Source organism: Pan troglodytes, chromosome 1 (genome assembly GCF_028858775.2).
Source record: "Pan troglodytes isolate AG18354 chromosome 1, NHGRI_mPanTro3-v2.0_pri, whole genome shotgun sequence".
Lineage (NCBI taxonomy): Eukaryota > Metazoa > Chordata > Mammalia > Primates > Hominidae > Pan > Pan troglodytes.
Window position 1 is genome coordinate 10574193 of NC_072398.2, and position 14465 is coordinate 10588657.

A 14465-nucleotide genomic window follows, 5' to 3' on the forward strand; every position below is an offset into this window, starting at 1 on the left:
TCTGGATCTCCTGACCTCATTATCCACCCACCTCGGCCTCCCAAAGTGCTAGGATTACAGGCATGAGCCAATGCGCCTAGCCTATAATAAATCTTTTAATCCATTTTTGTTATATTCACTTTATGATATGTTCAAAAAGAGAAATCTTTTTAATGTTTTTAAAAACACGTTTCATGGTGCTTATATTTGAGATATACTTAGAAAATCTTCATCTACTAGAAAGTTGTCTGCATAATTATCTATATTTTCTTGTATTAATTCTACTGATCCAATTCTGGTATACACGCACACACACATTAAATACTAATTTTGAGTTAAGGTTCACTTCATTGCTAGCAGGACCTTTCTCCTACAAATTTATGTGACATGAACACCTCAAGGAAATTAAACAACAGGGGAATGGACAGATACTTTTTAGCCAGGAAACAATCTGAAGGCATTATTTTGGCCATGTTATATCCCTCCGTGTAACTGGATTTAGACACTGACTCTTCCAAGACAAACACAGAGAAAAGTGGTTCAACTGATTCTACAAATTACACATTATCATAGTAACAAAGTCTTTCTCCCCTAGGACTTTTACAGACTCTGAAGAAATCCAGTAGCAATAATGACCCACATGGGGGGTTTCTGATCCAATTGAGTTTTTCTATGGTCTTAAGGGGACTTAATGGGCTCCTCAGAGCCCTAAGTCATGTAATTTAAATCCTGAAACGCCTGAAGATAATATGCTACTTATTTATATTGTGTAAATCCAAGTCTCTAAGTGATCCCAAAACAATAATGCATTATCATGTCATGCAATTTGTTGAGAAAATAGTAAGAAGTAAAAATGGATGACTGTGAAGGTCACCATGTAAATGGCTGCTCACTCAAAGTCACAAGCCCTGTTACTTTAAGAAGATAATGTGTAGCACGCAAGGCAAATCGTTGAAAATGTTAAAGCCTCTGAGTACATGCCCAGAACTCCTGCAACATAACTACATCTCAAGTTCCTATAATATTAATAAATTATACTTTTCTTTATTGAAATGGCAATCTTACTCCTTTCAGTCTCTCTGCACATTCTCCCAAAGTCCATTGTATCTCCACTAATGTAAAATATTTCACATTTATCATATCAAATTCTTATATAAGATTGAACCTATTTCAGAATACTATTAAGATTTCTCTCAGAGATGTCCGGACCTCTTTGAAATATTTTTATATAAGGAAAAGGAAAATATATATATTTGTGGTTCTTCTTACAAGCTAGCAGAATTCAAGGCAAGATTTCAGATCTGGCTGAAGCTACGCTATTCCCACATGACTACCCTCATTAATAGCTAGCTACGATCAGTCTCTCCTTCTGATTGATTACTCTATCTGCCACACATCAATTGTGAATAAGTACCATCTCAGGGTGTCTGCTCTGTATTTCTTGGAGAAGGATAAGTTAGAGGCGTGTTCACCCTCATATTTGCCACCCAACAAATGTCATATGATTCCTCCTAATCTCAGATCAAGCCACTCTTGGCTTACAGTGAATTAATATTGTAAGATTATCTTGCATTGTCTTTCATTTGCTTCTAGTTGAACTCTGCTTCCTGCACAGGGAATAATAAATTACAGATTTATTTCCTAAAAATGTCCGTCTGCATTATATCTTGCAAAAGGGCCTTGATAAATTTCTCTCAATTTACATTATTACCTAAAAATCATACCTAATTAAGTATGAAATAATTTTGAAAGAATCAAAAAATTGTGTGTATTTATAGGAGTGGTGTGAGGTGGCTTCATAAAAAGTTGTTTTTATAAATAGTCAATATTAGAGCATCTGTTCTGATTTATATATTAAATTGTTTTAAGAGATAATTGTTATAAGATGAATTATTTCCCTCCAATTGGTATGCTGAAGTACTTATCTCCATGTAACTCAGAATGTGACTGTATTTGTAGATAGGGCCTTTAAAGTGGTAATTAAGGTAAAATGAGGTTGTTTGAATAGGGTGCTAATCCACTATCGCTGGTATCCTTTCAAGAAGGGGTGATTAAGACACAGACACACACAGAGGTAAGATCACATAAAGACACTGGAGGAAGATGGTGACCTGCAAACCCAGGAGAGAGGATTTTATGAAAAGCAACCCTGCCGACACCTTGATCTCAGACTTCTAGCTCCAGAATTGTGAGAAAACATAATTCCTGCTGTTTAATTCACCCAATATGTGGTATTTTGCTAACGGAAGCCCTAGCAAACTAAAACAATATTCCATCCCTCTGTTCTTGCGTATTTCTCCCCTGCCTAGGTATTTTTAGTTATTATGATTGTTGCTAAGAAGAGGTTTATATGTCTTATTTACTCCTCTTAGTACAAAGAGACTTATTTATAGATCTGATGATTGTCAACACTACACCATTAATTTGACTCTGATTACCAACCCTGGCATAAGGATTTTTGGAGAGTTTCAAAAGAAGTATTAGACTTTTTGTCTCACATACTCTTAGATCCAAGCATTCAGTGGTTCCCAGTGCAAACCAAAAAGTGAATAAGAAAGTCAATGCATAATACATTTTTAGTTTATTCATAGCTTTGTGTCGTGATCAAAAATACATATAACTGCTTATTTAAAACTAATTTCCTGGAAATTCTCAACTTGGCTTCCGACAGAATCACATTCACAGCCCTATAGCAATAAAGCAAGTTGTTTTGTCCCCATTTTCCACTAATTCTGAAATATCCATGGAGGGTGTCACTTTAAGGTGTACTGCTCTTCTAATAGAAGATCACAATTCTGACCCTCTCAACCAATAGAACACCTGGAAATCTGAAGTCTCCAACAGGACTGGTACCAGTCTGCTTCCTGTCCATGGCTTTACCACAGTAATTTTCTGTTGGAAGTAAAAATCCAAGATGCAGGCCGGGTGTGGTGGCTCACGCCTGTAATCCCAGCACTTTGGGAGGCCAAGGCAGATGGGTTTGAGGTCTGGAGCTCGAGACCAGCCTGACCAACATGGTGAAACCCCGTCTCTACTAAAAATACAAAAATTAGCCAGGTATGGTGGCACGCGCCTGTAATCCCAGCTTCTTGGGAGGCTGAGGCAGGAGAATCGCTTGAACCTGGGAGGCGGATGTTTCAGTGAGCCGAGATCGCGCCACTGCACTCCAGCCTGGGCAACAGAAAAAGACTCTGTCTCAAAATAATAATAATAATAATAATAATAATAATAATAATAAATAAAATAAAATAAAATAAAATAAAAAATCCAAGATGCTCTACACCATGGATATTTTGCACCACTTCTACTATTGATGTATGGCCTTTACCTACATGGAATATCAGGACAATCAACAGTATGCTTACAGTAATTAATTGTTCTCTGATCATACCTCATAAAGCAATTGTATACTGACCATAAAGCAAACTTTACATAATAGAAGATAGCTGCATTTTTTTTTTCATGATAGCACAGAGTCTGTGTTGGTGACCAAAGCTAAGTCATGGCACGACAGACAAATGATTTCAAAGACTTTCACGTCAGTCAGTCTGTTCTGTGTCGAGTGACAGGAAAGCGTGTGTCAGCATCAACTGCCAAGTGTGATTCTCACATCAAATCCACAGGTTAACATTTCAGCTCTATGGATCTTAATCAGAAATTCTTCTTCAATTCTCACAGGCAGTTGACAGTAAATTCTAGTTTTATATGTTATTGTTTTTTATAGTTATTTTTCTGAAATGTCTCTTGATATTTAGTGAAAAGCATGGACTCATTTTATTATTTATTCTTGAGTCCTCAAAATCTATCATCATGCCATACATATACCAGAAACTCAAAATCTGGTAAGTAAATGAAGTTTGAAAAGATTGAATCATGGACTTCCAGGGAAAGAACACTTTAATCCAAATACATTTATTTGGTCTTTTTTTTTTTCTTTTTGAGACAGGATCGTTATGTCACCCAAGCCGGAGAGCAGTGGCACAATCATAGCTCACTGCAGCCTCAAATTCCTGGACTCAGGTGATCCTCCCACCTAAGCCTCCTGAGTAGGAAGGACTACAGGAACATACCACCATGCCCAAATAATTTTTAAAAATTTTTTGTAGAGGTGGGGTCTTGCCATGTTGCCCAGGCTGGTCTTGAAATCCTGGCCTCAAGCCATCCTCCTGCCTCAGCCTCCGAAACTGAGAGATTACAGGCATGAGGCACCACACCCAGCCTATTTGTAATTTTTGGAAATCAACAGTAACTTTTTGCATTAACTAAAACATTTTAAAATGAAGTACAAAGTCCTATTACTATTATAGTCACAGTGATTGATGGAGTATAATGTTAAAGACACTATGAGAAGACTTTCCACTTCCTGTTAAAATATACAATGACAGCAAATGACTTGCATGCTAAAAATAAGAAAAATCCCAGAAGAAAAAAATTATACTTTTGATACTGGGCTATCAAACAGTGATACATACAAAGGGGCTTTGAGAAGCTAACTTTTAGACATCAATAAGCCTGTCACAGGAGAATATAATGCCAAAGTGGAGGGCCTAGGCAAAATATGAGTAGACAAAGGTGTAAGGTGGCTGTAGATAGAAAGATACTGCAGGGAGCAGGAGAAATCAGCTAATTCTTATACAATGCTGTGAATTAAAAAGATGATTTTAACTGTACAAGCTCCAGATGCAAGGAGACACCACTTCATCAAATAATTTTCCCCGAATTTTACTAAGAAAGAGGCACTGGTGAAGGGACTGAAAAGCAGAGAGAAACAGCAAAAGTTTACACATTCTCAGAGTGCATGGATTCCAGAGCTGATTGAATCCAAAGGTAAACCAAAATATTTAAAACAGCAATGTAATAACCTTGCAGCTCAAAGACTGACAAGATCAAAAAGGTAGTGAAGATCCAGAAGGTTCAGGGTTTGCATAATCACACATAAACTCAGTCTAAATAGAACTATTCCCCAGACCAGCCCAACTCTAGGAAAAATTCACAGGATCAGCCTCTCTCACGCTAATTGTTAGACAATAAAAAGAGCTTGCATGTTCTAGATAACACACATAACAAAACAAATGTGTGTGTGTCCATTGTCTAATACACAAGGTGTAAAATACGGTTAAATATATATGTATGAGGCAGGTATAAGTACAAAAAATGGTGGCCCGTAAGAAACAAATTATATAATCAGTGGAAGCAGACCCACAGGTGACTCTGTTGTCAGGATCAGAAAACAAGGACTTTAAAGGCACTATTATAAATATTTTTTAAAATTTACAAGAAATATGGATATAATGTGTCACGAGATGAAATATTAATATATCAGAAAAACTTATAATACACACAGAAAATTAAAAAACTAAAAAGTTCCACAATGGGAACCAAATATTTATTGGATAGACTAAACAACAAATTGAACAGGGCAGAAGGCAGGAACAGTGACCTCAAAGATATAATAAAAATTATACAGACTGAAACAAAGAGAGAAAAATTTAAAATACGAGTTGAATATTGCTGACATAAAGAGTAATATTAAGTATTCTAACATGCATATAATTCTAATCTCAGAAGAAGAAGAGAAAGGGGTAAAACAAATTTTGTAAAAATAATTGTTATAAATGATTTTTCTGTTAAACCATCAACTCCAAAAAACTCTATAATGCAAACTAGGGTAAAAAAAAGATCAACTGAATACATATCATAATCGAATTGTGTAAACAAAAAAAGCAAAAAAAAAGGTCTTTGTGCCAGGGTGATGGGATCAATTGTGCCCAAATCTGACCATCATGCAATATACCCAAGTAGCAAACCTGCACGAGTACCCCTGAATCTAAAATAAAAGTTGAAATTTTTTTCAAAAGGAAAATATGTAAACAAAAAAAATCCTCAATACAACAAGAACAACAAAAAGTTCTTTAAAAAAGAGATACAATTTCAAAAGCTTTAACCAAATTGATAAAGGGAAAAAGTGAAAAAAATAAAATTTTTCATTATCAGGAATGAAAGAGAACACAGGATTTCAATATGGATACTACAGTAATTATGAATACGGGACTATTATGAACTTTTTTTGCATCTTGACAATGTGGAGATGAAAATACTTTGAAAAACAAATTACCATTGACAATACTGATATAAGAAAATATAGAAAATCACAACAGATTATATCTCGTAAGAAAATTGAACTTGTAATTAAGAACCTGTACAAAAAGTGACTCTGGGAATTGATAGTCTCACTGTGGCTTCTACCAGCATTTAGAGAAAAAATAACGCCTACTTGACACAATTTCTTGAAATTCAAACAACAGTAGAAGAGGAAACATTTCCAAATATGTTTTGTATTGTCAGCCTAACCTAGTATATTACATTCTCATTGTTGCTATAACAAATTACCACAAATGCAGTAGCCTGGAACAACAGAAATTTATCTTACAATTACATAACTCCAAAAATCCAGCACTCATCTTATGAGGCTAATATCAAGGTGTGACAGGGTTTCATTCCTTTCTGTAGTCTCCAGGGGAAAATCCATTGTTTCACTATTCAGCTTATAAAAGTCACTCATAGTTTTTGGCCTCATAGCACCTTTCCTCTGTTTTCAAAGCCAGTATTGGATAGTGAGACCCTGACATACATCTCTTTGGTCCTTCTCTCATAGTCACCTCTCCTTCTGACCACAGCCAATAAGGTTCTAGACTTTTCAGAAACACATGAGTATATTGACACCATCCGGATAATCCACAGTACTCTCTCTGTCTCAGGGTCTTTATTTTCATCATATTTGCAAAGTCCCTTTTCCATGTAAGGCAGGACATTTGCAGATTCTTTTTTGTGTGTGTGTGTGACGGAGTCTCGCTCTGTTGCCCAGGCTGGACTGCAGTGGCGCTATCTCGGCTCACTGGAAGCTGCGCCTCCCGGGTTCACGCCATTCTCTTGCCTCAGCCTCCCGAGTAGCTGGGACTACAGGAGCCCGCCACCGTGCCCGGCTAATTTTTTTGTATTTTTAGTAGAGACGGGGTTTCACCATGTTAGCCAAGATGGTCTCGATCTCCTGACCTCGTGATCCACCCGCCTCGGCCTCCCAAAGTGCTGGGATTACAGGCGTGAGCCACCGCGTCTGGCCTGCAGATTCTGCATATAGACCTCTTTAGGGGACCTTATTCAACCTACTGTACCAAGTAAACAGAGTAAAACTCAAAAGACACTATAAGAAATGGAAATAAATGACCATTCTTTATAAACATAGACAGAAAATCCTGAACAAATTATTAGCAAATAGTACCAGTTATGTGCTATATTTGCTATTTCACCAGAAAGACTAGAAATTGAAAAAATGCATTGAATCAACACTTTTCATATGTCAGATAAAAGTAGAGAGGGATAGTTATTCCTGGGAGAAGGAAAACAAACAAGGAGAGCCCAGGATTTGTCCATTGAAACATTTTGAGGACCGTGCTGCCAGGAGGGAAACCTGAGTAGGGTTTAGTACGTTTGCTTGGTTGAGAAGATAGAGAGTTCAGGGAGAGTAAAGCGACTAAAGTACGTGTGTCAGAGTCACAGAGAAAAGGGAGCAAAGAAAAATTCCAGAGTACGGCTCCACTTACACGGCCTAAATACCAAGCTGCACATGTTACAGGGTGATGTTTTATGAGGCTTGACAAAAACAAGTCCCAGGTTTTCATAAGATGAAGATGTCTTAGAGTACACACATGCTTCAGGGGCATGGGAGTTCCAACTAGCCAGAGTGGAGAACCCGTTTGAACACCTGAGGCCTTCTGTGAAGATTTCAGAAAGATCAAGGCTTAGTACAAGATCTAAAATTGCCCTAGAATAAAGACCTCTGTATATCTACCATAAAAAAAGCTAAAAATCACATCTCAAAAAGTTTAAATTGGTCTGCAAATAATTTGCCTACTTTAAAGAAACAAAGATCCTTTAAAGTAATGTTTGATTGAATTTTATGCTCTGATGGAAATATTATTTTTCACTGTCTAAACATGAACATGTAGTTATTAAGCACTTAAAATGTCACTAGAGTCACTGAAAAATATAATTTTTAATTTAATTTTAAAAATATAAATTCAAATTTTAATGTTCAGTAATCAAATGTGGCTTATGGTTACCAAAATAAACTTTGTAGCTTTAAAGAAAGAGAATAAATTTCAGAAGTTCAAAAGATGCAGCATCTAATAATTAATCACATGTAAAGTGCCACAAAATAGGAATCATAGTAAGAAGAGAAATTCATCAATAGAAAACCATAGAAATGACAGAGATCATAAAATAAAGGTAACTAAAATAATGAGGAAAGAATTGGAAGATATTTTTAAAGTAGTATTTTTTCTTGACTTACTTGGTTTGTTCTGTATGCCAGTCAATGAGTCAATAATCATTGGTCCCTGTGTATTATTACAGTTACAGGATGTGTGGATCATTTGCTTTCTTTTGTACCTGGCAAATTACTTTCCATTTCTGAAACTTTGTAAGCCTAGTCCCACATGCTATTCAGAGAAAGTGTCAAGTATTAGTTATCGCTTTCACACATTAGCTCTTGCTGTTTTTAACTTTGAACGGTGTATTATTTGTTTGTTATTCTGAAACCATAGTTTCCTTCTCAGAAAATTTGAAGCCAGAATTTCTCAATATATTATCTATCCTGAGGCAAGTCTTCTTCTTGATAAATGGTTTATAAATTTAAAGAAATTAATTCCATAAAGGAGCTTTATGTTGTTCTTATTATAATTTTACATCCCAAGCAAATGGCACCAAATACATTTTAAACAGTTGGATGTTTTATTCTTCATGATTGGATCGTTTGACCATAAACATTAAGTACTACCTTGACATAAAAGAAAAAAAATACTTTTGAAAACCGAATTAAGCAATTAAAATTAAAAAATTCTAAAGATACTGCTGTTACATTTTTAAGATTATGTTTCAGCCATCATGCCTGTGACCGTTTTTATTCATCTGATATTAATTATGCTGAAAATTTTATTGTTATTATTTTTCTAAAATCTCTAATCATCTAGTGTTGTATTTGGGAGAAAATTCACAGTGAATGTGAAAATGCAACCATAGATATAGACATGACTAAAAACATCTTTTCAGGGCTAAGAGATTATGGACTATTTAAATTCCTTCTCCCTCTATGGACATATTTTAAGTCTCAAACATAAATAGTCACATCAGAAAAATATGACAACTACAATTTGAAATATTATAGCACTTACATTGTGAAGGACAAACTAATAATGTTTTTAATGATATTCTTTATATTATGTGATGGTAAATTAAGTTGTGAAGTATTTTCTCAAGATAGTTTTATAATAATTCAAGAATCTTTAAAAATGACCATATTTTAAAAACAAATTATGCTTTAAGCTTATATTATCTTCAACATTTTTAAAGGCCAAGGTTTGGAAACCATTTCTAGTTCAAAAAATGCCAAAATGTATGATCTATCTAAATATAGAGGCAATAAAATGATATAAATATATTTTATTTTATTCTTTTTGTAATATGGATGTGTGTCTTATATGTATATTTTATGAAATAAATAATAGTACTTTAAACCTGTTAACTGTGTAGTAATGCAATACAAAAAAAGGAAAAGAAAAAAAAAGACACAAACAACCCATGAAACAATATTGTCTAGATATCTAGTTTTCATGATGCCAAGCATGAGAATATACTTTTTATCATTATGCCCATACCTCTTATGTGGTACAGATTCATAAAAGCAAAACAAATAAAGAATAAAGCCTCTTTGATATAGGCTATTTGTCTTTTGTTTTATTGCATTTCATTCATTAATCACAAGTGTATTAGTTTTTTGACCGTAACTACTATTTGCCACTCAGCTGACTTTGAACAGATAAGGACCATACAAGCATAGATCTCAGGCAAATTATAACTTACCATTTTGCTTGAATTAATATATTTTAAGTCATATAACCTGTGTGTTTTCATTCCCAGTTTCAGGAAGTTACCAGGATATGTTAAGCTGTCTCTCTACTCAGGGGAAGTTTGTCACGCAAAACTGAATTCAAACTCTGATCGCAAACAACCAATCATCCCATCTTGATTTTTCAAATTTTTCTTGAGTTCTATGATTGGATTATGGTGGGCGGGGGGGATTCTTTTCTCTTTAAGTCAGCCCTAAGGAAATTTCCCAGTATCTGGAAAGGGTGCATACCGGGAGTTTGGAGTCTGAGTCTGATTGCTTCCAGATGTAGCAAAATATTCTGTGCCCCACATCAAACGGAAACAATGGAATTCTCAACTGTAGAGTGATTCTCAGATTGGGTAAAGCGCATTTCAGAAAAATGTGTGTTCAGATGGTCAGATACCATGTTGCTACATGAAATCTCCATGGCTATTATATGACCCTTACTGGTGTAGGGGTAAAGAGTCTAAAAAATGACTGAGATGCAATTTTTTGCTTGCTCAGCAGGATAGGGTCGTACATTCAGATTGAACTTGATTTAAAGGGATAGCTGTGATATTCTTATGGAACCACGTTAGTGGAATAAGAATCATGACCACTGCAGGTAGATTCTGGAAAGCACAAACAAATGAATTTGCCTGCAATCTAGGGCATTGTTCTTAGAGTAATTTATCAGTGATAAGAACATTCACCAAAAGAAAATCATACCAGACTAACTTCATGTCCTAGTGAACCTAATACCTTGTAATACATGTATTACTTTATAATGTCTCTCATGAGAGCCTTGAAAATCACATTCAAAAACACATGCTAGGATCTAGCAGCTAGATGATAAACCAATAACTGATTGAATAACCAGACCAAAACAGATAGTAGTCATCTATTGTAGTATTTGTAATGACATTCTTCACAGTTTTTGCCATGGCTTATACTCCATATTTTAGTAATGTCTTTCATGAACCTGTTGAGGCTACTTCATTTATTTTTTCATTCAGTTAGTCATTTCTTCAATAATATTTTAGTTCTTTAGTCCTTGCAATAATACTTCAGCTCTCGCAATATGCCAAACCCTTTGTGCGAATAATATCCTATTCACATCATCAAGTCTTTAAAACACTTGTGGAAATAGATAGCTATCAGTGAGATCAATAACATAGTGCTATTGTTATTTATGCTAACAATTATTGGTGCTAAATTGGGGTATATAAATTGGAGTCCTAGCAAGAAATAAATAGCACACTTAAGGTTTAATCAAAATGATTTAATGAGGTGCTATTAACGTGATGTGAACAGATTTAAGGGAACCATTAAGGGATGGGAAAGTACCCAGGGATCATCCATAACGGACACTGCTTCCTGCATTCTGCCTGAAGGGAAAAAGGAAGCGCACTGTGAGCTCGAGCTACAGAAAGGCCACCTGGCCGGGCGCGGTGGCTCACGCCTGTAATCCCAGCACTTTGGGAGGCTGAGGCGGGTGGATCATCTGAGGTCAGGAGTTTGAGACCAGCCTGACCAACATGGAGAAACCCTGTCTCTACTAAAAATGCAAAATCAGCCAGGCGTGGTGGCGCATGCCTGTAATCCCAGCTACTCGGGAGGCTGAGGCAGGAGAATTGCTTGAACCCAGGAGGCGGAGGTTGTAAGGAGCCAAGATCGCACCATTGCACTTCAGCCTGGGTAACAAGAGCAAAACTCTGTCTCAAAAAAAAAAAAAAAAAAAAGGAAGGGCCACAAACCCAAACTATAGCTATGAAGGAATGCAGCCACACCCAGAAGTGTTGGTAACAAGGAGAAAAGGAATAAATACCCTCATCTATCTTTTTGTTCCACCCTCCAGTCTTCTGATATTATCACACATTGGTTGAACCTAAGTGAAATGTAGAAGACAGTATAAAAGTGAGCCTCAGAAGTCAAACTTCAGAGCAACAAAACGGGTCTGGAAACAAAGACAGCAACCAGTATAGCTCATGGATTATATCACTCAGTATTTATGCCCTTAATTAGTTTCAACTAAAAAGTTGTGTACCCAATATAGAAAAGATAATGTGCCATCATATAATTAGAAAGTGACATCAATTCAATTTTGCTCATGCCTGGAACCTACATTTAATGTTCACCACCACCGAACTTGTTCTTACAATACACAGCAAGGACGAGAGAGATGAGAATGAATCTGGAGACTGAAAGGAGAATAATCAGCACATGTGGCACGTTCAAAATACCAAGGAGGAAGCCATCAAATGAGAGGGGGAAGAGAGTGCAGAAAGGGCTTACAGAAGGGGAAATCTTCAACCAACACAGGGAAGATGAAGTGGAGTTCACAATGACAAACGATGAAAGTTGATGCAAAATCAAGAAAGTCTGAGATAACAGGGTGCTTAGAGCCATCATAGTGTATGAGGAATTAGAAGTATATTGTGAAAGAGTAAACATTTGCTCAGACTCAGAAAATAAAGTTCTGCCCAGCCGTGTATCAAGCCAGGATACCTGACAAACACAAACCCGTGGCAAAATTGATAGGAAACAATGTTCCTCCCAAATACACACTACAGTTGTCAGTTGTAAAGTGTCATAATTCCTTCTTTGAGTGATTATTTCTTGTTTGGTTACCGAATAGCGTTGTTATCTAAAATTGTGGACTATCAGAAACTGTGGAGGACTAGAGGATCTAACATGCTTTGACACAGAGAAGCTGCCTTGATCGTCAGCCCAGATACACAGCTTTCGATAAGGGATTCCTGCACACAATATTCCACATCTATCTTAATTTTGTGGTAGTTTTCAAGGAAATAGGGTCCTAAGTTCACTTTGCAGTCTAGATCTGGTGTTTACTCTTTTAGAGAGACCTACTTTGCACTGAGCCTAGTGAAACAATGTTTTATTTAAGGACCAAAACCAAAAGCACTGCTTTATTTAAATTTCATCACTTTTTCAAATTCTCTTAAAACTATATTTTCCTTTGCTTTATAAGAAACCCCTTTGCACGGCCGGGCATGGTGGCTCATGCCTGTAATCTCAGCACTTTGGGACGCCAAAGCAGACAGATCACATGAGGTTGGGAGTTCGAGACCAGCCCGGCGAACATGTCAAAACCCCATCTCTACTAAAAATACAAAATCAGCCAGGAGTGGTGGTGCATGCCTGTAATCCCAGCTACTCAGGAGGCTGAGGTAGGAGAATCGCTTGAACCTGGCAGGAAGAGGTTGTGGTGAGCCGAGATCACGCCATTGCACTCCAGCCCAGGCAACAAGAGCGAAACTCTGTCTCAAAAAAAAGAAAGAGAAGAAACCCTTTTGCATTACATTAATTTTGTTGGTCTACAGGTTTCTCCCTAATTAGGCAAGGAAAGTTAGTTGAGAAGACCAAAAACAAACCAACAAACAAAATAATATAATTCAATGAAATAAAATTCTATTTTGTGTTCTGTCTTCTGAAACTTGAAGTCTCTTCAAAATTCTTCCTTGTTTCCTCAATCCATTAAATGTTCCCTCATTGTTTTCCCAGTGGAATCTTCTTACAAGTCTACTACATGACTTACGACGTTGTTTCTTCTTTTTTCATGGTTTTATACCACATGAGGTTCTATCTCCTCAATTTAGTGTGAGCCAAAGTTTGTAACTGTTCCTTATCTATAACATGCCTCCCTCAGTGACAGATACAAAATACTATCATAAATATTCACAGAATGAGTGGATTTTGCAAGGAGAATGGGGCTACACTGATGAGATACATTTACCATTTCAATGAATCCATCACGTCAACTATACCAACATACAATGAAGTATCAGTACCGAAAAGCAAAATCATTTGGAATTTCTTTGCCTAAAAACCAAAAATAAGTTAATAATAATGTGATATGACTTCCAAGAAAATAAAACAAATGACAACAACTTTTAAAAACAAAATAAATGAATAACAATCCTATCTTAGATTGTCTTAACCAAAGTATAAATTCCAGAATAAATGATACAACAAATACAACGTTCTTTATCTTATAAGGAAAACAATATTTTCAGTGAAATATGCTTCAAAGAGGAATAACTGAAATTGGCACGAAGTGACCAAGTATAGAGAAGGTTTTAAAGTTATGATCTGGCTGGGCATGGTGGCACGCACCTATAGACCCAGCTATGTGGAAGGCTGAGGCAGGAGGACCACTAGAGCCCAGGAGTTTGAGACCAGCCTCGGCAACATTGTCAGACCCTGTCTCTAAACATAAACAAACAAAAAACAACACAAAATACTATAATCGGAACAGTTGAAAAAGATATCTTCGTGTGTTTGGAGAGAAAGCCCAAGAGAACATATTTCTAATGAAAGATTTAAAAAGTTATCATATCAAATAAATGCTAGGTTTGCTGTGTATTTTTTTGGAGTTTGAAAATTATTCTAGTAGGCAGAAGCTAAAAAGAGGAAAGCTGTAGCTCACCATACAGAATAACATTGCAATGATTTGAGCCATCTGCAAATAGAAAAGATGACCTTCAGGGATGAAAAGATTTCATGCTTAGCCAGATTAAAAACATTCTGAGCGGAAGGT